We start from the raw sequence: 25,574 nt of genomic DNA, 5'->3' as shown, positions 1-25,574 counted from the left end.
AATTAAAGTTAAGTCCCCTCAAACACCACCAAATGCCAGCTCCAGATTAAAGGGTGTGCGCATGCATTACGCTTTGACCTCTTGTCACCGGTCGAGTACCTGGCAGTTTTGTGGAAAGTAGCTTGTGTGCCGATCCAACAGAAATGGGTATTAGCTCACAAGGAAGGAAGATAATGAGTTCAAGGACAATCTCAAGCATTTTAAGTTTGGGACTTTTCGTCTTTCTCCCCAGCCCCCTCTGCTCCTCTTTGCAAAGCTTTCATCTTTTTGCTTTCCCCACCCACACGTGTATTTCTTGAATCACTCCAGTACCGTCCTCTCATGGGGTTGTGACAGGGTTGAAGGACTACTTTGAAGTCTGTCTGGTTTCAGGTTTGAATAGGCACCTCTCTGAGGCAACCCTACCTCCCCTCTGGATGTTGCAAAGATGCAGGAAGATCCTGACGCAAGGCTCCCAGCTCAGTGCCAGGCTCGGAGGCTTACAGAAGAGGCAGCTGTCATCAACTGTAAGTAAGAGCTAAATTCCCACATTGGGAAGAAGGTGGTTTTGCCATCTGTGGAGCACCAGCCTCGTGGGGGTACTTAATGTGGTCCTTCCAACCCTAACCCTGTGCCATCAGGGTGACACCAGTGGGAAAGTTCAGGATCTGAGATTTCTTCTCTACTTTTCATCTTCCACATACTTCTGTTAAAAGGTAATCTCCAGTCTAAGCAGTTGCCACTCCTTTCTACCATTAGAGATTCGTTTACTAGACTGCTTTCCCAAATAAGTAGAGGAAACAGGGCACAGAGCAGGAAAGTTCAAGAATGCTGGGTATTAAGAATTAAAAGAGACACACAGCTAAGTGAAGGAGAAAGAAGCAAATAAATGGAATATCCACAATGTACCACAACAACCCAGTTAAGTAGGTATTAATCCCCCTAGAGTAGGTACTCATTATTTTGGGATTTTTAAGCATGAGAAAACTGAAGTTCAGACAGGTTAATAATTTGAGCCACCACTGACTATGAACTAGAGATTCCAAATCAAGATAGCCCAATCCTTCTGTATGGTACCTCCCTGGAGTCTAACTCATCACTTGAACCACTTTCCCAGGGAAGCCCCAGCTGGTAGAGTCCCCACCCCTCCTTACCCTGGGGATGGATGGTTACAGAGATATCTCTTTGGAGGCCTGATTTCTCTGCTTCTTCAGCTGCTGGTTGAGAGTCTAGTTGGAGATGTCTTAAAGCAGATGCCCTGTAATAACCATTAAAGATAACTAGCATACTGATACTATTGTTTATAGAGATTCTGCTGCACCACTCTGCTAAGCAATTTACAGACCCTGTCTCAGAGAGAATGCAAGTTAGTCAAATACCATCACCGGTCATTGGCAGTCGACCTTTTCCTTGGAACCCCAAAGCCACACAGTCTCAATGTGTGTTCAGGTCATGGAACGAGCTTGTTAACCGATCTAGAAACCAATTTCCTTTTATTTTTCTCTGCCGATTAAACTCCCTCACCTGCTGTCTCCCGATCCTGAAATAAAATTTTAGGGATGTCTCTGGTTTCCAATAATGCTTACCTAATAAAAGTTCTCTGGTTACCTTCACACATTATTAAGTCCAGTCCAGCTGAAAATTATAGAGGTCAGTCTGTTCTAGTAGAATAACAAAACTCCATACTCATTCAGAGTTAAAGCCTCTCCTTATCCCTCCATCCGGGTCTGTTCTACCCTGGAATTCTGCCATGAAGAAGGAGAGGGGCAAATGTTGGGCCTCTTCTCTCTTGTCCTCCCATCTCTCCCCCACCGTTTCTGTTTCTAATTGCTCCGTGACTAGGCCCAAGGGTAGAGGAGAGAGAGAAGGTACAGATATAAATTGGTGTCAGTGCCCTTTAGGCAGGGGGCATATCTGAGGTTGGCTTCTTTCTGGTGGGTATGTCAACAGGTTCCTAGGAAAATCTAGCTGGAGCCTTTGGCCATGGTGCCTTTTTCCTGGCCACCTATCACCCCGTTGACCTCTGGGCTTCAGAGGTCTATACCTCCTTAGGGTCCTTTTACTCATCCGGACTATCCTTGTGGGCAGGCTGGCTCTCTCATGTGAGGCCCAGAACTGATCCAGGGAAACCATCACTTCTGCCCTTCCAGCTCCTTCCCTCTCCAGGAGGCACACCCTCCAGTTCCTCTGCCACATCCAGGCTGACCTAGCCAGAGAATCAAGCCTGGGGATGGGCTGTGCGAGACACAAAGACCACTATTTGCGTGCTCCCTCGAAGCTCCCTTCGCTTGGCTTACGGGGTAAAGCCCTCTCCTTTTCCATAGCAAAACTTGGGGTGAGTGAGGGAGGGAGAAGAGAAATACAACAGCACTTTGAACTGCCTGCAAAGAAAATGTCTGAATTCTTGGTCTATTTCACAGAGCGTCTGCCATCTCCTTAACAAATGGGATCTAACGTATTTAGCACCTCATCTTTTATTCTGTGGTTGGAGGCTCCACTGGGACATCACAGACCCATCTTTGGGTCATACTAGACTTCATCTTGTATGGCAGAAGGGGAGGGTTGTATTCTGTGCTCAAAAGATTCTCAAAGAAACCACAAAGAGGAGGCTGGGCAAAGCTCCACAATAGAGAAGACATCAGTACATGCAGCTAGGAGTATATACAACTGCAGGACAGACAGAGGGACAAGGAGAGGCATAAATGAGAGCAGATCCATAGATCTAAGAAATAATAGGAGATAAAGATTTCCCTACCAACATATGGGGCGCCTGGGTCACTCAGTTGGTTAAGCATCCGACTTGGGCTAAGTCATGATCTGGCGGTTTGTGAGTTCAAGCCCCGCATCAGGTTCTGTGCTAACAGGTCAGAGCCTGGAGTCTGCTTCAGATTCTGTATCTGCCTCTCTCTCTCTCTCTCTTCCCTTCCCCTGCTCACGCTCTGTCTCTCTCTCTCTCAAAAGTGAATAAGCTTAAAAAAAAAATTTCCCTTCCGATGCAAGAGAGACTCACAGACTTTTTCAAAAGTGAGACCATACCCAGCCATCTTTAACTGTCATAACACTAACACAGGGACCTGGACCGTGCACCTGATATCGTCCTCCTTTGGGTGTGATGAGAATAGCGACTGAAGGAATATTAAGGCTGAGAAGTAATCATTTCAGCCCTCAAATAACACCCAGGAGTTTCTGAAAAGTTTTACAGAAAACTACAACCATATGAAAAGCAAGTTGCCCCAGACCTGGTGTGAGTCTTTTCATCTTATAAATCAGTGTATCCAAGCCTGTGCTTCTAAGTGGCAGAAAACATCAACAAAGGAACCAACTACTTTGAAGTCAGAGGTTTTTTCAGGCATCGAGCAGAGTTTAGAGTCAGCTTATTTACTAGCAGTAATCAGCTTTCTACTTTCCAGAGATCTTCTTTGCCTGGAGTTAATCTGTAGATAATCTGGATTAAAGAGTTCCAGCCTATTAATAATATGGACCACCTCCACCTGTTTCTGTGACAGGTACAAGACTATGGAAACATAGTCACTACCTTTTGCCCTCCTCAGCTTTCTTTTCTTTTCTTTTCTTTTTTTAATATGAAATTTATTGTCAAATTCCTTTCCATACAACATCCAGTGCTCATCCCAACAGGTGCCCTCCTTAATGTCCATCACTCACTTTCCCCTCTCCCCCACCCCCCATCAACCCTCAGTTTATTCTCAGTATTTAAGAGTCTCTTGTGTTTTGCCTCCTTCCCTCTCTGTAACTTTTCTCTCCCCCCTTCTCCTCCCCGCTGGTCTTCTGTTGAGTTTCTCAGGATCCACATAGGAGTGAAAACATATGGTATCTGTCTTTCTCTGCCTGACTTATTTCACTTAGCATAACACTCTCTAGTTCCATCCATATTGCTACAAATGGCCAGATTTCATTCTTTCTTATTGCCAAGTAGTATTCTGTTGTATATATAAACCACATCTTCTTTATCCATTTGTCAGTTGATGGACATTTAGGCTCTTTCCATAATTTGGCTATTGTTGAGAGTGCTGCTATGAACATTGGGGTACAAGTGCCCCTATGCATCAGTACTCCTGTATCCCTTGGGTAAATTCCTAGCAGTGCTACTGCTGGGTCATAGGTAAATCTATTTTTAATTTTTTGAGGAATCTCCACACTGTTTTCCAGAGCGGCTGCACCAGTTTGCATTCCCACCAACAGTGCAAGAGGGTTCCTGTTTCTCCACATCCTCTCTAGCATCTATAGTCTCCTGATTTGTTCATTTTAGCCACTCTGACTGGCGTGAGGTGGTATCTCAGTGTGGTTTTGATTTGTATTTCCCTGATGACCTCCTCAACTTTCTAAGGAAGAATCTTTGAACTGCTCAGCTTTGAACTCTAAGGGCAATAGGTAAAGTGAAGAAAAGTGCTTAGAGACACTTCATATTCACATAAATTCAAAGAGGGAAGGGAAGGGAAGGGAAGGATAAAAAGACAAGAAAGAAAGAAAGAAAGAAAGAAAGAAAGAAAGAAAGAAAGAAAGACACAAGCTCTCTGAAAAGGAAAACTTCCAGAAACATCAGGGAGAGGAAGAAGCAAGCGTAAGCATCTAGAGCACTGGAGAGAAAACCAGCATGTCCCGGAGATTTGTAGACTGTTGGGAGAGCTTTGAAGGAGCTACTCCTGGGCAGGGTGGGGCCTCACAGAGTGGACCAGGTAAAGAGGTTTCCAGGCATTTCAGTCTTGCGTTACGTGATGCAACCCTCCTTCAGACACCTTCACTATAGACATTATGTTTCAAGACTTGTGGAAAGTGGAAGTGTCTCTTTTATACATGCTATTGACTTGGGCTAGACCTTAGAGCAGGGGTTGATGGACACAATTTGGGTGGCATGAGAAAGGGTCACATTAATGAGATGATGGCAGTTGACCTGCCCTTGAGAATGAAATGTCATGGAAATGGCCCAAACCTGGCAAGAGCCTTTGACCCTAACTCACATGTGCTTATGAGCAAGACAGATGAGCACCCACATGACCTCCCCCACATGTCCACTCCTGCTCCTCTGCCCTCAGTGCATCCTTTCAGTGATGGCTGAGCCCTGCCATGTCTGCTGGCACCTACAGCACCTCACTCAGGCCCCCCCATGTTGTTTCCAGGAAATAGTCCCAAAATATACAACCCTTTCTGACTGTGCTTGATTTATTTTCTTCCATGGATTTTTCTGTATTTTCCAAATGTACTGTGATAAACAAATAATATACATGGTTATAGTCCTTTGATAGGCACACATGTTATTTTTTTTTAAAAAACAAGCAAATCATCTTCTTAATTGTAATAGCGATTCAACAGTCAGTCAATTATAGTTGCTTATAGAATCCATGTCTATGGACATTTCCAAAGAATAACATCAATGACTCTGACTTTGGTAATTTGGAAGTTAGCCCTCTTGGAAGGATGGAACTCAAATCAATCATCCTTAATTGGCTCTTCTCTGTAATAAGGAAATTCTACTTCCTCCCTTAGCTTCCTCCCTGCCAATCCATTTTTATGCTTTAGCCTGAAAGATCAATGTCAGATGACACACACTTGGGCCGTCTTCAGAAATATACAGTGTTAACAGCTGAATTTAAGCCACATAGCTCTGCAAGATTTTTAAGGTCTTCCATACACCAGCTACTTAACCTCTCAGATCCCACCAGCTACAGCTGACACCCTCCATGTTCCAGCCCCAGCCCTAGGTACATCCAGGCTACCTCTGCTCCTGCTGGAGTGAGACCCCCACTCCCATCATCTCCCCACTGCCCACATCCACTAGACCCTTTAAGGTCCAGATCAGGTGTCCCATCCTCCCATGCACCCTCTCCTGTCAGCCTTAATCCATGCCATGTCGATAGCTTCCATCTTTAAATTTCTTTGAGTTTATCACTTGTACTATCTGCAGGGTTTTTTTCTGTCCCTGATTCTCTACTTAGTTGTTCTGCACAATTTAACTCTTTGGTATATTATAGTATATCATTACAATCCTACTTACGATGCCACCGTGGCAATGAGAGAATGATGCAGGCGCTCCCATGAGCGGGCTTTAGACTGCACCTTCTGGCAAGGAAGCTCGCCGAGTTCAGTCGTCAGTCCATCTGATCCCCAGAGATCCATTTACTTCAGATTCATATTTTAATTGACTTAGAAGGGCTCTTTTACTGCCATCATAAAAAATAACCAAGAAAGTTACCTTAAGAGGCAATAGTTTCACATTACAGGCTATAGAACCAATCGTATTGCTAAGCATGTAAATGACACATTTAAATTGTACAACAAAATGGATCAAAAATTTGTTCTTTGGGATATTTACAGACATCAGACATACCTGCAAAGAATACACAGCAGTCAGGGGCGCCTGGGTGGCGCAGTCGGTTGGGCGTCCGACTTCAGCCAGGTCACGATCTCGCGGTCCGTGAGTTCCAGCCCCGCATCAGGCTCTGGGCTGATGGCTCAGAGCCTGGAGCCTGTTTCCGATTCTGTGTCTCCCTCTCTCTCTGCCCCTCCCCCATTCATGTTCTGTCTCTCTCTGTCCCAAAAATGAATAAACGTTGAAAAAAAAAAATAAAAAAAAATTAAAAAAAAAAAGAATACACAGCAGTCAAGTACATTCAGTAAATACTGGGTCAATTGAGCAGATATCTTTCCTGTAGACTTTCTTAAAGTTTCATGACATTGGCACTGGGGATCTCCCTGAGCGGGTTAGCGTACGTATGTGGGTATTTCCGCAACCGAGATGACCAGAGGCCCATTTTCCTATGGCGTGAGTTCTGGGGTGCGTGTTCCATGGCACTCGTTCTGGCTGATGCTGATGTGGTTCACACGTTCCCTTCCAAAGCCTCCTCGGCAGGATCTTGCTTGAACCTTCAGCGAGGGGCCTCTAAGGGAAATGTTTATTTTCTGTTCCTCACTTCCTCTGTGCTCTGTTCCTCTTCTGATCATGGGAAGGCCCTTTGCTCCTGTTCTGCGCATGCCACATGTTTAGTGCTGAGCCACATCCCAGAGTGCGAATAGTTCTTAGCCTCTTTCTGCATTTGTTCAGTTGGAATTGCAGTTCAGAGAGGCAGCCCCATGTGCTGACTGACAGTGTGGACTCTGGAGTCCCACGGCCTGGCTTTCAGTGATCACTGCCCTGGCTGTATAAACCGGGGGCATTTCTTCAACTCTCAGTGCCTCACGTATAACGTGGCAACAATTACAGAATACACTTCATGAGATTTTGTGGGGAGTTAAGACATGTAAAGGGCTTACCCAGAATCTGACCTCTAGTGCATGCTGTTGGTGTGAATCAGTGTTAATCCTCAAGAATTCTGTTTCTCCGACCATAGCTTCTTGCTGTTACTGTTAGCTATCGCGAGGATCCATGCAAATCCTAAGACATCAGGAAGCCTAGCTCATGATTTTTGAAAACTACTTGCTGTACTTGCCGGAGAAAAATTTTCTTTCTGTTCTTGGGTGGGAAAAAGAGAATAATAGCAAGAAACAAGTACCTGTTCTTAAGAAGAAGAGAACAGTTTCTGGGCTAAGTGTGACCTCAAGGAGTTCTTTTCTATTACTGTGCTCTGGGGGTCAGCAACCTTCTGTCAATAGCCAGACAATAAATATTTTAGGTTCCGCAAGATAAAAGGTCTGTGTGGCAACCGGTCAACTCTGCTATTATAGTGTGAAAGCAGCCATCGGCCATACGTAACTGAATGGGCATGGCTATCTTCCAGGAAAATGTTATTTACAAAATCAGAAAGCTGGCTGGATTTCACCCATTGGTCTTGTTTTGTGACCTCTGCTCTGTTATAAACCTTGAATTTCCCAGCCATGGGATTTGAATAGGAGTTCTGGGGTGTCTCCGTCTACCAAATGTGAGTAAGGCTTCTGACCGCTCTGGAAACCAGTAGAAGTGAGAGAAGCCAGTCCAAGGGAAAGACCAACAAATGTTGGAAGTAACTGCAGGGAACGGATGCACAGTCCCGGCCACGTTGTAAACTTTTGGATCAACTCTGTCGAAGCCTGACCTACCTCGGGAGTCTTGGTTATATAAACCCGTAAATTCCCATTATTGTTTAAGCCACACTGAGGCGCGTTTTCGTGTCATGTGGAAACCAAAATCTTCTACTGAGACAACATGCTTATAGCTCAACGAAGTACACCAATGAACAATTTATGGTGGATGCTCTTGGTGTTCAATTTGCGTTTTATCTCTAGTTAAAACTTTTGCTGACTGACTCAGAAAAGAAATTTAATGATGAAACCCCCATCCCCAGATGAATTCAGAGTCATTCATTTAAACATTTCTAAGCGCTTCCGTCATTTCTAAAGTGCTTGAGGACATTATCCTTCAAGTATCTGTTATTTCTAGTTTATTTATAAAGCTCTCTTGTATTTTGGTTTTATTGCTTCTGGCTCTTCTGTTATTTTACATAATAAAAACAAGCAAAGTCACCCATCAATCTACAACCCCTCAGAGGTCTGACTCTAGTTGAAAAGGACTCTGGATAAAATCAGGAGAGGCTTTTGCAATGCCTTCATAAATCAACTTTTGCTTGTAAGCTTTCTTTAATGCCTCAGTCAGCCCTAAACATAAAGTTCCCTGATGCTGTGGCTACCATTTCTGTCTTGTCTAAAGCAGACATTTCTGTCTTGTCTAAAGTAAAGGTGGTACTCAGGCAGAGGGGCCCGGAAGTGTTTTCCGAGTCCACTAGAGATTCTGCATGTTGAACACAAGAAATGGTCAAGGACTCACTGATGGCATTTATGCCACAGGTAGGCACCTTCCCTATGAGGTCTCTGAGTATATGGCAGAAACTCCACACCAGACATCACCCATGCTCGCTCATTCACACCCTCAGACATTCCCTGTGCTCATGGAGCCTCACTGACTTGCAGACCAATCTCCAGAGGGCTGAGAATGACCCAGTCTTCGCCTTGTACATCAGTTCCACACCGGCCAAATGACAGCACTCATGAGACCCAAGGTCCCGCCTGGACATTAGGGATGAGTCAGTGATTTTGTTCATATGATGAGTCAGTTTTCTGTGCTGCTGTAACAAATTACAGTAAGCTTCGTAGCCTAAAACAACACAAATTTCATATCTTACAGTTCTGTAAGCAGAATTCTGATGTGAGTCTCACTGGACTAAACTCAAGATGTCAGCTAGGCCTTCTGGAGGCCATAGGAAAGAGTTTCCTCATCTTTTCTGGCTTCCGGAAGCTGCCCGTGGTCCTTGGCTCATGGCTCCTTTTCACCTCCAAAACCAGCAAACAGGGACTGAGTCATATCAAGTTGCTCCAATTTATTTTCTGCCTCCCCCTTCCACCCAGCTAATCCAGGATAATCTCCCCATCTCAAGGTCAGATGATTAGCCATTTTATTTCTACCTGCAGTCGTAATTCCCCTTTGTCATGGAGCCTATAATATTCATAGATGTCAGGGATTAGAACGCAGACATCTTTGGGGCCATTATTCTGCTTACCACAGGGGGATAGACAAGGAAAAAACAAATAAAATATACTTAATGATAGATGATGATAAAAACAATAGAGAAAAGCAATAAAGGAGCAGGAATCGGGTATGCTAGACAGGTGTATTCTTTTATACAGGTTGATCCAAAAGGTCTCATGATTTGACTCTCATGAGTAAAAATCTCTGAGAGATAAGGGAAGTATCCAGGAAGGTATCTTTGGGGAAAGCCTTCCTGCAAAGGGGACAATTAGCATCAAGTGAGGGCAGGCTGAGAGTGTCCAGGGTCAGAAGAAGGAGAGGGTAGCTGAAACGGTCTGAGGTACAGAGGGAATGAGAGAAGAAGATGGACAGAGTGTGGGAATGGGGGGCATCACATCACACTTTGCAGGCTAATGAAAATGACTTTGGATTTGGTTTAGCATAAAATGGAGAGGTGGGGGGTTTTTCTTCAGTATTTATTTATTTATTTATTTATTTATTTATTTATTTATTATTTTAGAGAGAACACACATGTGAGCAGGTAAAGGACAGAGAGGGGGGAGAGAGAGAGAATTTCAGGCAGGTTCCATGCTCAGTGCAGAGCCCAACACAGAGCTCGATCCCATGACCAACATCGTGACCTTAGCCGAAATCAAGAGTTGGATGCTTAACCGACTGAGCCACCCAGGCACCTCATCTTCAGTATTTTTAGAAAAATTTTATTTTTAAATAATTGTCGATTTCCAGAAGAATTACAATTATCATCAAGAAAGACCCCATATACTTTTTACCCAGCTTCCGATCATATTAACATCTTTTATTACCCTGGCATTTATCAAAACTAAGTAATTTAAAGTTGGTACAAAGCTATTAACTAAACAGGTTACCGATTACAGGTTTGGGAGAAGATTCCCACAGAGGTGAGTGCCCTTCTTTTCATATATCACGGGGCACACGATATCACCATGGTTAAGTACCGGTGGTGTTAACTCTGATCACTTGATTAAAGATGTGTCTGCCAGGATTCTCCACTGTGAAGTTACTCTTTTCTCCTTTCCATACGCTGTTCAATGGAAGTGAATCCTACGTTCAGCCCACACTCAAGGGAATTAAGTTCCAGCTCCTGTAGTAAAGAGTTATCAAAGAATTTGTGAATATATGATAAAACTGCCACAGTAATTAATGAGTATTTCGCAGCAGATACGTTGAGGCTATGGATGTATCCTGCTTCTCCTTAAAGCTTTACCTGCTAATATTAGCATCTATCAGTGGATCTTGACTATAACAAGTAGTGTTCTTATGCTCATTTTCTATTTCCTTCATCCCTACTATGTTGACTATTTGGAATTCTTCTGTATGGGAGATTTAACCCTTCTGCCCTATTTATTCAGTTACTGATATCAGGATACACTCGTGTATAATCATTTTGTTCTTTGGATTATAATCCAATACTGTCATTATTCTCTTGTTTCTCCAACTTTTCTGGCTTTGGACATTGAGAACTCTTTCAGATTAGTTCCTGTGTCCATTTGACACGCTTCCATTTCCTTTTTTGTTTTAAGCATATTCTTATGTTTTGGTACTACAAGATATAGTTGTATTTTCTTGGTACTACAAGATTCCTTGGAGGGGTGACGTGGTGGCTCAACCAGGCAAGTGCCTGACTCTTGATTTCGGCTCAGGTCACAGTCGCATGGTTTATGAGATCAAGCCCTGAGTCAGGCTCCATGCTGACAGCATGAGGCTGCTTAGGATTCTCTCTCTGCCAGCCACCCCCATCCTGCTTGTGCTCTCTCTGTGTCTCAAAATAAATCAATAAAATTAAAAAAAAAAAATTCTTGGGGCGCCTGGGTGGCGCAGTCGGTTAAGCGTCCGACTTCAGCCAGGTCACGATCTCGCGATCCGTGAGTTCGAGCCCCGCGTCGGGCTCTGGGCTGATGGCTCAGAGCCTGGAGCCTGTTTCCGATTCTGTGTCTCCCTCTCTCTCTGCCCCTCCCCCATTCATGCTCTGTCTCTCTCTGTCCCAAAAATAAATAAACGTTGAAAAAAAAAAATTAAAAAAAAAAAAAATTCTTGATACTCCGGGCTCATCTTGTATTTTCTCTATACCAGCCCTAGAATTACCCACTGCTCTTAGCAACCCTGGTTCCTCTAATTGGGGCATGGTATTAAAAACCCAAGATCTGGGTGCAGGTGTGTCATTGGAGAGATTTGGGGAGAAGAGATACACATTCTGACTTATGTTTTCCAGTGATGAGTCTTCTTACGGCTGGGTTGAAAATAGCTACATGGGGGTGATTATTGCAATAATCCAGACTCCCTGACTTTAATCTAGGAAAGTTGTACAGTGAATAATCCCATCACTGTGAAGTACCTCAGAGCCTTTTCCATGAGCCAGCACACAAACCACAGCTATCCTTTATTTGTCAAACTCTGACACTGAGCCCCACTGTGTCTCAGGCATTATGCTGTCTGCTGATGGTGCAGATATGAAAAACAGCACTCCCTCTCCCTGGGACTTTCACAGACTGCTACAACAGGCACAGCACGGTGTGATACGGAGGGGAGTAAAAAATTGTAAAAGGTAAAGCGTTGGGATAAAAGAGAGAATAACTTTTTATCGGAAGGCCAAGAAAGCAGAATGCAAGGTTGAGAAGGTAGTACTGAAGTTGTATTGATGTGGTTGGAATCTGGCTTTTACCATGTATTAGCTGATGACTCTGAATCTTCGAGCCTCAATTCCCTTACCCAGAGGAAATGACCTCACCTACTTGTAGGGACCCTGCCACACCCACCACAGAGTTTCGTCCTCATCCTGTACTTCACGGTTCTCCTATAGCTGCGGGGAGAGGGGACCATATGTCAGATTGTGGCCAACACAATGCGGAGGAAGTGATGGAATCCCACTCAGAGACCTGGCCCCTAAAGCCCCCCTGTGATCTCTCACTTACTCCCTCCCTTCTATGCAAAAGACTTCAGGATAGTGGAGGTGCATTGCAACCCTCTGCTCACTGCTTCAAGGACGGCGCTCACGAGAGCTGTGCAGTCACGAGCATAGCTCCAGACACTGCATGAGAGCAAGAAACACCCTGGCTGCAATTCTGGGACTACATACTGCAGCGGTTAGCCTATCCTGATTAGTATACCACGTCAAAGTTTGCTGGAACACTAAGGGAGATCAAAAGCCTGTGATAAGCCCTCAGTAACTGATAGCCTTTGTTATCTTAGCCATGATGTGTAGGAGAAACACTGAAGAGTGGGGACTTGGAAGTATTTACTAGGTGCATGGAAGGCGAGAGGAGCTTAGAGCTTTGAGATGAGGGCACAAAAATGCCAAGTAAAAAAAAGGAAAAGGGGGAGAAGTAGTGTCAAAAAGGGAGGAGGGGGGGAAATGACATGAGACAAAAGGAAGGAAGAGTCGTCCGTGTCACTGGAGAAGCAGCTGCCCTAGACATGTGTCCTTCCCCGCACCCCCCCCCCCCACCATGTCCAGCCTGTGACACGCACAGTGGCGTGGCCAGGCTCGCCGTGCCTGAGACAGCTGCCCAGAGCCTCGCTGATACTCCTCCCTCAGCTGTTCCAGATCCAGACTAAGCAACTGGAGGCCTGGCTTTTTCATTTGTTTGAACCTGCTGGCAAGATCCTTCCTGGACCCGCTTGTTTTTACTATTTGAAATGTGTTTCTTTTATCACCTTCCGGTCACAGGAATAGTCTTAATGGAGTGTAGGATCCAAATTGGGGGCAGAAATTCTCCACTCAGGAGACGCCAACCAAACAAAGGACAGAGGTGTTCTTTGTCTCTCTGGCCTGTCAGGGAACAAAGGACAAACGCGTAGAACAGGGTTAGAAAAGCTGCAAAGGGTACTTTTCTTTAACAACCCCTGTGAGCAACACAGACGTTTCCCTGGGCTTTGGGGCTCACCATGTAGCCAATACAACTGCTTTCAACCGTGCACAAGAATGTTTGAGAAGAGTCTTCATGCTTTTGAAAGGTACTATTGGGGTGCCTAGGGGATTCAGTTGGTTGAGCATCTCTTAATTTCATCTTGGGTCATGGTCCCAGGGTCGTGGGATTAAGCCCTACAATAAGGCTCCATGCTGAGCATATAGTCTGTTGAGGATTCTCTGTCGTCATCTCCCCTCTCCCCTGCTCACACTCTAGATAGATAGATAGGTAGATAAATGGTACTACCTATTTAGGTTTTTGCTAAATTTAGTAGAGTTCACTTAACCAAAAAGTCATTGTCCTGGGGCCCCCATAAATGTTGTTGAGCTCTGAGGATGGTTAGTTTATGGCTTCTGCTTAGGTGATGAATAGGAACCATGTCCACAGCCAGAAAATTGACACCTGGCCGATCAGACCAAATCCGCCTCATTTATTATAGAAATCTTATCCCCCAGAAAACCACATGTTAGGAAAAATCTAGGAGTCAGTGTTTCCAGGCAAAAGGACCACCCATGGCTGAAAAACAGGAAATAGCTAAAACAAAGAAAACCAGATCCAAATAAAATTTGGAGGCATGTGAAAGTTATGAACCCTTTAGAGTGAGATGTTTAAGTCCCGGCCTCAAAAATTCTGTGTCCGTGTCTTCCCTTCCCACCTCCTCGTCTTGGGGGTTTTTCCAGGTTTCCTGTCTACCCGTAAGCATTTGGGAGCAATGCTTCCTGCTTAAAGAGTCACTCTAAGCAAGCCCTGACTACAATACAGGCTTCCAAAAGAGCCCCGTGTGTGTAAATTAAAGCACATTAGCCCATCACGCCCTTTTCCTGGAAAGGAAATCACATCTCCTTATGTGTATCTGTAAATCAAAACCTACTTGTCTATGGCTTTCTCTTCAGCATGCCAAAACAAAACCCCGTGCAGGGTTGGCCTGGAGGAGGGCTGAGCACACAAAGAGATCCATTCAAGCCTTTGGACTTCAAGAGAATCATATGGTCCAACCAAGGTCAACAAGATGATTGCAGCCTGATATCAAAGATTAGTTTTTAAAGGGACAATACACAACTGCTGCTAAATTCTCTTTTCCTTTACAACAAATGCTCAGAAAAGAAACAAGCAGAGGAAGAAACATCTAATCTGATTTGTCGTCCTATCTCTGAGATATGCAATTATATAGTGAGTTGAATCTGAAGTCTAATACAAAAAGAAAGAAAGAAAGAAAGAAAGAAAGAAAGAAAGAAAGACTCCTTACATTATGGGATTTTACTAATAGGATATACTGTGGAAAATTCCCTGACATGTTTCATCAATACTTAAACACACAAACTTCCTCCAGATCTCAGCTGCCATACTCTTTTGGGGGAAAATTATCTTCCTTTCTCTCTTTAGCTTCCTTTCTTCCTTCCTCCTTCTTCTCCCTCTTCTCCCACCTACCCGCTCTTTTCTTTTTCATCCTTTTTTAGGAAAGAAAGGGAAACAGAAACATACTAACATTTATTGAGCTCCTGCTTTGAGATGAGAGTTTTCCATGTGTTATTCAACAATTATAAGGATTCCTTCCCTTGGCTCAGTCTGACCTGCCATGCTTCCAGTGAACTCACTTTTAGTAGAAATCAAAAAGTAACTAATGCAATTTATGACGTGCCAACAGATGTCAGAGTCCTCTGAATGACTAATATGCCCAACCGCATCTAAAAAGCTACACCACCTACTAATGTGCAGAGAATACTTTTTCTGTTTTTCATACAAAAATGCACGCACACACACACGAACAGATGTTCTTTCTTTTCATTCTGTACTTCATACGCTAAGTTTTATTGGTGGCGGGTTCTCTATCTCCCCCTTCTAGGACTTGATTAGCCTCTGGGAATGGGGAGTGTCTTGAACAGTGTTGAGAAAAGCAGCTTCTCTGCCCTTCTAAATGCCATTCTCTCACCTTCTCCATCTTATTCTTGCCCTCACCCACTGTCCTACTCCGCTACCCCGGGCTTTACATCTGAAGACCTTCCTGCCCCATCTTCCACCGGGCAGGAGTGCGGTTCCCAGGAAGGGAACCTGGTCCGAGGAATCAAGGAAGAGGCATGTGATTACTCAGTACTTTTCCAGAGAAATATCTATTATTTCTTCAGATTAAACATTTATGGAATAAGACAGTTACTCAAATGGAAACAGGTTGTGTTTATTTAAAGGATTATGTGGAATCTTGATATATTAATACACAGCGTCCCTTGTATGGACCCCACTTTCTCCTCCACACCCCCGCCGTCATCACTTGGCCTGCGTCCCCTGCACACCTTCCCAGGCAGCCTGGGGCCTTTCAACAGACAGGATCTGATGTGGCTTCACAGACTGGCTATTCCAAAGGGAAGGGCGCCGTCTGCTTTTTTGCCAGAAACCTCATTCCTTCTTCTCCATAGTAGTCAATTCCTTCCTTCGTTGCTTCATCATACTTTATCCCATGATAATATGATTTCATCCAAATAAACTTTATAGGGAAGAAAATCTAACTCTTAACCGGAATGGCTTCTCAGACGAATTTAGGGAAGTTAGCTGTCTCCCCAGGAGCGTCACACCCTCGGTTGGGCAGGTGCTCTCCCTTGGTCTTCTAACAATAACAGCTCGCACCTGTTGAGCTGTTTCTCCCCTGATCTTCTCCAGACTATCAGAAAGGGAGTCTTGTAGCATCATCTTATCATGAGGAAAGTGAAGCACAGAAAGTTTAAGCAGCCCACGGCCCATAAGTGTCTGACTGAAAAGCGACATCTTTTCTCCAACCACACTTTCACTCGTGCAAAGGGCCTCGGGAAGCCTGGCCCACGACCTTGAATGCCGCCCACGCATCGCCCACGTGCTCAGGAAGCCTCGTTTACAGGTGCAGATGATGGTAGCAATTACCTCGCTGCTTATGGGGAACCTGGTCGGGCTGGTTTTTCGTGGGCTAAGTCGTTTCGCAGACGAGGTTGAGGCGCAAGGTGACGTCGCTGAGGCATGGTTGGTGCGAGTAAGTAAAAGGTGCTGTCCTTCTGTAGCAGGGTTCTCCCACAGAGGGACGGGACACGGAGGCTTTTCTGACCAGGAAGCTACTTTATTCATCATGCTGGCATGGGGTCAAGGGCGGGTGGGAGGGGTCGTACCTTAAAAACTGAGCCCTGAGCACAGCGGGGTGGAGGCTTTTATGCAATTTCCACTTGTTTGTCTCCCATATATGGTGACGTATAGTCTGATTGGACACATTCCAAGGTGCAGACTGGGGTCAGAGCTACGCGGACACGTATAGGAGTTGATTGGACCCCATCGCTTTCCTTTGTTCGGAGGAGGTCTCCACCACATTCCGTAGGGAGGGGCTCAACCCCACTTAAGCAAGAAAGTTTCTTCTGTGTCCCCGGATTTCTTATGGTAGGAATATGAATCTCTAAGTGGAAGATAAATCATGCTAAATTTTCTACTTGTGTTTGGTCACAGAGTCTTTTGAGTGGATAGAAGCAGGGGGCTGCGTATTTGCCAGACCCCCGACAAGTTATACTCATGGTGTATCTCACTTAAACAGTTTTTGTAGGGTATGCCTGTGAATTCGTTTATCAGGATGTTTTTTTTTTGGGGGGGGGGGGTTGTTTTTAATTGTAGAAAGAGCAGGTACAGCCGGGAGCACGCCTGAGGGTGCCAGCAGGGCTGAGTCAGGCGGAGGTGGTGGTGTACTTGGGTAAGTGACCTCACTCCTTGCAGCCTCAGGTTTCCCCTCTACAAAATGGGTGCGATAAAATCTCCCATGTGGTGTGAAAATCAGAGCGGAGGGTGGTACTTGGTACAGAGTATGCACGTGGTCATTGCTGGCTGTTACTTATCCTCTTCGTTCTTCAAATGAGCATGATGACCGGGGACAGTTTTTGAAAATCTATCTAGTCTCATTTCTTTCTCTATAAAGTAGGAATCATACTTAACCTTTCTAAGAGGGTTGAGTTGATACCCAACCTAGCTCTGGGATGCCTGGGAGGCTCAGGCGGCTAAGCGTCCGACTTCGGCTCAGGTCACGATCTTTCGGCTTGTGGGTTCAAGCCCCATGTCGGGCTTTGTGTTCACAGCTCGGAGCCTGGAGCCTCCTTCAGATTCTGTGTCTCCTTCTCTCTCTGACCCTTCCCTTTTCTCTCCCAGTCTCTCAAAAACAAATAAACGTTAAAAAAAAAAAAAATGTTTTTTAAGCCTAGCTCAGTGTCAGGCACTGAGTGGTTTCTCAGCATGTGATGTTACCCTGTCCTCCAGCCACCCCCGCCCTGATACTGTGAGGCCCCTTCAACTCGTTTGCTTCCGTCCTGGAAAAGAAATGAGGATTCAAAGGGCAAGAAAATCTCCTACTTCTTAATCCCTCTTTTGCCTTCTACTTGGGCTAATTTCTTTCTCCTGGGTTCACTTAGCCCATCAATCAAGCCTCACACACTCTATTGAGAAGCCAGTGGTTTCGTTTCCATTTTTAGAGGATAAAGCACAAAGCACTCTGTGATTAAAGATACCGCCTGACAAGGCTTCTGTATGCACAGAAGCTGCCGTGAAGCCCCTAACGCAGGGCTCCCACAGCCCGTTCTCTCTCACCAGGGGGCACTTATACCTGACCTGATAATGGATGTGCCCAGGCTAGGCCAGGTCCCTGCAATTCTTTTCAGTACAGAGAATCTGTCAGCACTCAACAAAATCAAATAGTTTTGGAGTAAATGCTCACTTCCTTCCCGCCCCCCCCCCCAAAATGCAAGACTCTGTGTTAGGGAAAACATCACAGATGAAACAATGAGCCAATTTTGCTTCAATGAACTGAAGCAGTCTTGACACAAGGGTCAGCCTCCTGAGGCAAAGCCGGGAGAAGGAAACTAGACCGTTAGCAGCTTGCTTGGGCCACTGTATTTCTGTGCAGTCACTCACACAGTAACATAAATGAAATGTCGGGGCAGTTTTGCTAAATCTCCGTGGAAGAACCCGTCATCTTGGTTTCCTGGAGACATCTGTGCTGTAATGCGTAAAGTGGGGAATTTCATTTTGCCGTGTTGCTATCCAGGAGAGACATTCTTGTCACACCAACCCTTTGGTTGCAGAATTTGTAGTAAAACCATGTGCAAAGTTGATGGTTTTCACTCGTTATCTAGCACAGAAGAGGCAGGTAAGTGGTAGCATAGACTGTGTAGGCATGCATTCTTCATATCTCCCATCCGTATTATTAGATTGCTGAATTAAAAGAAAAATCTGCAAACACTGTAACCTCAGTAGCAGAAATGAAGCGAATAAGGATGGGGTAGTGGGAGAGCTACCTCATTACAAGCCTTTTTTATGTGACATATTGTTGTATTTGAAGAAAGCTTGGCACGGGAACGCTTAGACATTCTACATGCAGCTGGTGCCCTCTAGTGACGGGGAGTAATCTCCAGCCATTGTAGCCTCTCCTTTTGAAGCTTGAAGAAATCCACTCTTCTTAATGTATCCTACCCCAGATTTACAGGGAGGGAAGAGAAAATGAAGAAGCTCTAAGGCAAGAAGGTGCTTTGGAGTGCCTTTGTAATTCAGAAGGCAAATCCCAGCGGGCATCCTTGGGTTTACAAGATAAGGGTCCCCAGATGAAGACGGTGTTCTGCCTGGTATCCCTGGGAGACTTCCTAGCTGGAAACAGGTTTTCGAGGTCGTCTCTGATCATTGAAATAAGCTGTAAAAATCACACAGTTGCTCTTGGCACCGAGAAATGGTGGAATAAGGGGACATAACTCAAACATTGCACTATCTCTAGCCAGAATAGAACATGGACTTCTTGTGAGCTGAAATACCTTCACGCCAGCAGAAGACCAGAGCTAATATCCACCTAAGTATCCCTACATAGGTATTTGCTGTCTGGTCTTTGTTCCCATACAAATGGCTCTTAGGCCTGGAGGATAATCTTTATCGCTGGTACCCACCTGTCTCCAGGGCAGAGCCCACATTCCTCCCGAGTTGACATCTTCCATCCCCCATTCATCTGTCCTGGACACTGCGCCTCAGTTCAGGCCTTGGTCATTTCCCATTGTGAATTTTTTTATGTCTCCCAAGTTGGGTATCTTCTCCCCCGCCCACTGACTTTTTTTACACGGCTACTAACTGGTTTGTCTCAAAAATGTATTATCTGGTGAACTTAGGAGAAAGTACAACAAAATGAAATGACCCCCCCCCCCTTACTTCTTCAGTTGCTTCTCACCTTTCCCCTCCTCATCTTGCTGTGCTCACACAGGCTTTGCCCTCTGTGCAGAACTCTACAGACCACTGGCCATCCTTTGTGTCCTGCACATGTCCTCTCCAGGAAGCATCCCAGTATCCCAATGGCTCCTGCCCATGATTTCACACCATCTGCGTGGACAGCAGCACTGCTCACAGGAATCTTACTGTCACTTGCTTATGCATTTATCTCTACTTTGACCTTCTCCAGAGCAAAATTCAACATTTTAATTTAAAAACTGATTTCCTTATTATATAAAATACAGTGCACAAAATCTGCATAAAAATGTGCTAAAACTAAAGCAATACGATTGAACGTGCTTTTTTTTTTTTAATTTAATGTTTATTTTTGAGAGAGCGAGAGACAGAGACACAGGGTGAGCAGGGGAAGGGCAGAGAGAGGAGACACAGAGTCAGACTCCAGGCTCTGTACTGTCAGCACAGGGAGTAATGCGGGGCTCAGACCCACAAATTGCAAGATGATGACCTGAGCTGAAGTCAGACACTTAACTGACTGAGCCATCCAGGTGCCCCACTTTTTGATTTTGTTTTGTTTTGGGGATAAAAAGGACATAGAACATTTTATTGGTTTCCGGGGTATAACATCATAATGCAATGTTTGTATATTGTGTAAGGATCCCTACAATAACTCTTGCTAACACCTGTCACTAATGGAGTTAAAAAAAACTTTCCCCTGGTGATGAGAACTTTTAAGACGTATTGGCAACTTTGAAATACGCAATACACGGTGACAGTCATGATGTTACACATGATATCCCCATTACTTACTTTATAACTGGAAGTTTGTACCTTTTGACCATCTTCAGCCCTTTCACCCTCCCGCCCCACCCCCACCTCCTGCGTCTGGCAACCACCCATCTGTTGTTTTGTCTTTAGCTGGTATATATGTACATAAACCTATTGTATGTATGTTGTATAAAATACTACACAATTTTGAACATGAGCATCGTTTTATCCATATCTCACCAGTCAAAATAGGAGTATGACATTCCACACACCAGACAGGACAGGATTTGAGTCTTGCTGTCACTTAATAGCTGTGTGCCCTTAGGTAAATACTTGAACTTTTTGAACCTCAGTTTTTCCACGTAGAATGGAGATGATAGTACTTCCCTGCCAGGTGAAGACTGAATTACTTCATGTACGGAAAGTGCCTAGGCTTAATTGGAACTGGGTGCTCACTGAATGGAGATGAGTCCATCCGTTTGATACACAGTATATGTATGTATATAATTGAGTAGATTTGATCATTCTGCAGCAACAGTGGAAATTCAGAAAATCTAGTTGTCTCTCTGATCTCCTGCTGAATACATATTTTCCACCGTGATTCTGAGCACATTTTCACTAGGATTTGGCATAGACTGATTTTTTTTTTAAAGTAATAGACACTTATTCAAATGGCAATTATTGCTTCATGGAAATATTTGTCTACCATTCCTTAATTCCATACGAAGAAGCAGAGGGAAAGTCTATTTTTACTACTAGGCTATTGAATCATTTCTTTCCCTTTCACCGTGTATGTATCCAGTGGGGCCAAGTCAGCTGAAAAAATAATAAAATCATGTACTCAGACTTCTATTTCATCATCTTGTCTCAGAAACCCCTGCTGGCAACACATATGTCATTTACCCCAAGGTGGGGCGTTCTAAAGGAGACCGGCTGCATCCCCCTAATTTATTGCCTTGCTGTTCATAGCATCATATGCATAAAACATCACCTGGGTGGTTGGCTGTCTCAGTGTCTTGAGGCTGAAGCAAGGCACAGGGGGTCTGGGAAGGAGACATGAGTCGCCAAGTCCCTGCTGACAAGAATACTTGACTACACCCTTTTAAAGCATTTAACACAAGCAAAGAAGCAGAGGAAAAAGACCCAGCTTGCCAACAAACCATTACGCAAATCTAAAAATGTGGTATTAAGTTTTGCTCCATAAGTGTTCTTTCCGTGACAAGCCCTGTTAATTAAGCTTCAAAACTATTTCAGTTTTTGTTACAGAAAAGACTTAAGAATCTCGTTAGCTGTGTTTGTTGGAAACATTTGCATTTTCATGTTAAATAAAGTAGTGATAAGGAGTAAAGCTAGTTGGACAGTGTTAGGCCATTGCACTAGGTCCTGATGTTCTTCGGAGTGTTGGAATTTACCGTGTATACCACCTTCTGCAATGGCGGGAGAGAACTCATCTTTATGTTAGTTTTGGAAAGCATGGGAGAAACAGCCCAACGATAGGAAAACAAAAGAATCATAGGTAATCTTAGTGACAGACAGTTAAAATGAATTGATCTCAATATCTACACATTATGTGTACTATCCCATGTAATTTCTGCAATAACCAGATTGGGAGTTGAGTAGGTACAAACATAGATCTTAGTGCCGCACCACACCTGTCGTAGAGCTCTATTCATTTTAAAGCTCTCGGGGAATTGACATGAAGATTTGTGTAATCTTTTACATTCCAGTAATTCACAACTGGTATTCCACACACTGGATCCCAAACCTCTGTCATATTTTCATTGGTCAGGGTTGTAAGAATTGGGCCATTTTCTATAAAAATCCAGACATTTAGCTGGTCTTGAAAAAACCAGATGATCTGGCCTCACCAAGGCTCACAATTTCACATGACAGCAATCAGCTGAAACTGAGAGCACCTGTCTCCCATGGGTGGGCTGTGGCTTCTCCAGGGTATCCCCTCCATCGTTCTCACCTGCCCTGCCTCTCTGACCCTGACCCCTGCAGGCACTTGACTTTGCCTCTGATGCTCTTTTATATACCGTGGTCATTAGTTTCTGTATTCGCTTGCTCAGGCGGCCATAACAAAATGCCACAGCCTGGGTGACTTAAACGGTAGAGATTTATTTTTCACAATTCTTGAGGCTAGAAGTGCTGACAGCAAGATGTTGGCAGGATTGGTTTCTTCTGAGGCCTCTCTCCTTGGCTTGCAGATGGCTGTCTTCTCCCTGTGTCTTCACATGGTCTTCCCTTTGTGTTTCTGTGTCCAAATCTCTTCTTATAGAGAAACTAGTCATATTGGATTAGGACTCAGCCTAATGGCCTCATTTCAATTGCCTTAAACTGTTATTCCAAATACAGTCGTATTTTGGACTGCGACAATTAAAAGGGGAGAGTCACAATTCAGCCCGTAACAATTTCTTACAGATTAGAAGCCAAGCATCAAGTCCGTTCCATTCTGTTCCAACCCATACTTCGGTAGCAATTAGTTTCTACAAAATGGGTAAATGGGTAGATTGTGTAATCTGGAAGTCTGAATAGTTCATGTAGCACCCCTAAATTTCAAAATCACAAACACATGTGAGAACAGGCATCTCAGAACATTACCCCAGTTTCTAGTTCATCCCACGTTGTTCTCATTGGCTTAGATGAGACCATTGTCAGGCTTGAAAGTGCTCATTGCATAGTTCTCCCCCATCATTCTGTTTTTTGTCCTCTTTCCGTAACTTAGCATCCTCAGCCCTTTATTGATATCCTCCCTTTCCATGAAGCTAACTTCACTATTTTTTTAAACTGAGATATAGTTGATATATTAGTTTCAGGTATACAACATAACCCGATAGTTTTATATAAATGATCACCACAGTAGTCTAGTTAACATCCGTCACCCTACATAGTTAAAACACTTTTTCTTGTGATGAGATGTTTTAAGATCTATTGTCTTAGCAACTTTCACCTGTACATCTACAATATTATTAACTACAGTCACCATATTATACACTCCATCCCCATGACTAAATAAGTCCTAAGTTTTATAATTGGAAGTTGTAAATTTTGACCCCTTTCCCTCATTTCGTCCAACCCCAATCCCTCAGCTCTGGGAACCGCCAATATGTACTCTATTAGGTTTGGTTTTGGGGGTGGGTTTTTTTTCTGTCTTTTAGATTCCACACGTAAGTGATATTGTACAGTATTTGTCTTTCGCAGTCTGACTTACTTAGCATACTGCCCTCTGTCCATCCATAGTGCAAATGGCAAGATTTCTTTCTTTTTCGAGCCTGAATAATATTCCATTGTATATATATACTACAAATTCTTTACCCATTCATCCATAAGTAGACAGTTAAGTTGCTTCCATGTGTTGGCTATCATAAATAATGATGCAGTGAACATGAGGGTGCATATACCTTCTTGAGTTAGTATTTTCATTCCCTTTGGATAAATGCCAAAAGTGAAATTGCTAGCTAATTTGAAATTGCTAGATAAGTTGTTAATTCTTTTTATTGAAACTCTACACTGTTTTGTGTAGTGGTTGCACCAGTTTATATTCCCACCGAAAGTGCACAGGGTGTCCCTTTTCTACACCACCTCACCAACACTTGTTATATCTCTTTTTTCCAGTTTTATTGAGATAGAATTAACATAAAGTACTGTTTATTGTTACACCATAAGTTTATTAAACTTATTACACCATAAGTTAAGGTGTACATCGTGATTTCAGCTGCATATATTATTAAATAATTACCACAATAAGTTCAGCTAACATCCATCGTCTCATATAGATTATATCTATATATAGATATCTATATATCTATATATCTATAGATATCTATATATCTATATAGATATCTATATCTATAGATATATGATATCTATATATCTATATCTATATAGATATATATCTATATATCTATCGATATAGATGTAGATATATATATCTATATATAGATATAGATAGATATATAGATATATCTATATAGATAGATATATAGATATATAGATATATAGATATATATATATCTATATATAGAATAGAAGAAGATATATATATCTATAGATATATATATCTATAGATATATAGATATATAGATATATATAGATATATAGATCTATCTATCTATATATATCTATAGATATATATAGATAGATAGATAGATATAGATATAGATATATATATATAGGTATAGATAGATATATCTATATAGATAGATATATAGATATATAGATAGATAGATATATAGATATATATTATATCTATCTATATCTATAGATATATCTATATCTATATATCTATAGATATAGATATATCTAGATAGATATATCTATATCGATATATATCTATATCTATATATAAATATCTATACATAGATATCTATATAGAGATATAGAGATATAGATATCGATATAGATATCTATATCTCTATATCTCTATATCTATATATAGATATCTATATCTATATAGATAGGTATCTATATCTATCTTTATATAGATATCTATATCTATATATAGATATAGATATTGATATATAGATATCTAGATATCTATATATAGATATTTATATATTTATATCTATATAGATAGATATAGATATAGATATCTATATCTATATGTATTTTTTCCTTGTGATGCAAACTCTTAGGATTTACTCACTTAATTTCCATATATACCATACAGCAATGTTAACTATAGCAATCACATTATAGATTATGGCCCCAGTGCTTAGTTATCTTAGAACTGGAAGTTTGTACATTTTGATGTCCTTCATTCAATCTTCCCTGTCTCTAGTAACCACAAATCTGATCTCCCCTTTTCTATGAAGAGTTTGGTTTGTTTGCATGTATGTTTGTTTGTTTTTATTCCATACATGAGTGTGATCATACAGTAATTGTGTTTCTCTGTCTGGCTTACTTCACTTAGCATATGCCTGCAAGTTCCCTTTATGTTATCACAAATGGCAGGATTTCCTCTTATTTAAGGTTGAACTCTATTCCATTGTGTATGTATGTACATAGGTGTATAATATACACACCAGATTTTCTTTATACGTTCATCCTTCAAATGCCACTTAGGTTATTTCCATGTCTTGGCTATTATAAATAATGCTGCTATTAACATGAAAATACAGATATCTTTTTATCATAGTGTTTTAATTTTCTGCAGATATATTCCCAGAAGTAGAATTGATGGATCATATAGTAGTTCTGTTTTTAATTTTTTAGACGAACCTCCGTACTGTTTG

General features: G+C 42.8%; 1 long non-coding RNA gene across 1 annotated transcript in view; it reads left to right on the top strand.

Annotated features, from left to right (window-relative positions):
* The window catches only part of LOC123603123, a 67,610-nt gene that overhangs the window by 3,494 nt on the left and 38,542 nt on the right, over positions 1-25,574 (top strand). Inside the window, exon 4 of the long non-coding RNA XR_006714750.1 lies at positions 383-506. This is a non-coding gene — a long non-coding RNA (uncharacterized LOC123603123). The remainder of the gene's footprint in view (positions 1-382; positions 507-25,574) is intronic.

The sequence above is a fragment of the Leopardus geoffroyi genome, chromosome A1 (assembly GCF_018350155.1).
Source record: "Leopardus geoffroyi isolate Oge1 chromosome A1, O.geoffroyi_Oge1_pat1.0, whole genome shotgun sequence".
Lineage (NCBI taxonomy): Eukaryota > Metazoa > Chordata > Mammalia > Carnivora > Felidae > Leopardus > Leopardus geoffroyi.
Note: the sequence above shows the minus strand (reverse complement) of the source record. Positions and strands in the feature narration are given on the sequence as shown.